The sequence below is a fragment of the Galeopterus variegatus genome, unplaced genomic scaffold, assembly GCF_000696425.1.
Source record: "Galeopterus variegatus unplaced genomic scaffold, G_variegatus-3.0.2 Scaffold2699, whole genome shotgun sequence".
Classification (NCBI taxonomy): domain Eukaryota; kingdom Metazoa; phylum Chordata; class Mammalia; order Dermoptera; family Cynocephalidae; genus Galeopterus; species Galeopterus variegatus.
The window spans coordinates 134,481-134,851 of NW_007728810.1; the positions used below are offsets into that span (position 1 = coordinate 134,481).

The following is a 371-nucleotide window of genomic DNA, read 5'->3' on the forward strand; positions in this document are numbered from 1 at the left end:
CTAGTCTGTCCTTGAGCCAGCAACCTTGCTGTACCACAAATCTTTATCTTACACCAGAGACTTTATAGCCTGAGGAAAATTTTCAGTCCTCCGCAAGGTCAATATTTGAAACTACATGGCTTTGGAAAACCAGGCCCTGTGAAGTACATTTGCTTTAAGAATCCTCTACAATGCAAGAGACAAGAGAAGATAAAAGACATTCAGCAGAGCCATAGAAGTATCCAAGAGACAGAATGGGGCTGAGGCAATATTTGAAGAGAGAGTGGCTATTTTTTTTCTAGAACTGATGAAACACACCAATCCACATAGTCAAGAAGTTCAGTGAATACCAGGAAGAATTAAAAACAATGAGGAAATCTTAAATGCTGTCC

The 371-nt window shown here is 39.6% G+C and overlaps 1 protein-coding gene across 2 annotated transcripts in view; it reads right to left on the reverse strand.

Moving 5' to 3' along the window:
* The window catches only part of JAKMIP2 (janus kinase and microtubule interacting protein 2), a 164,435-nt gene that overhangs the window by 103,239 nt on the left and 60,825 nt on the right, over positions 1-371 (reverse strand). The window lies entirely within an intron of this gene.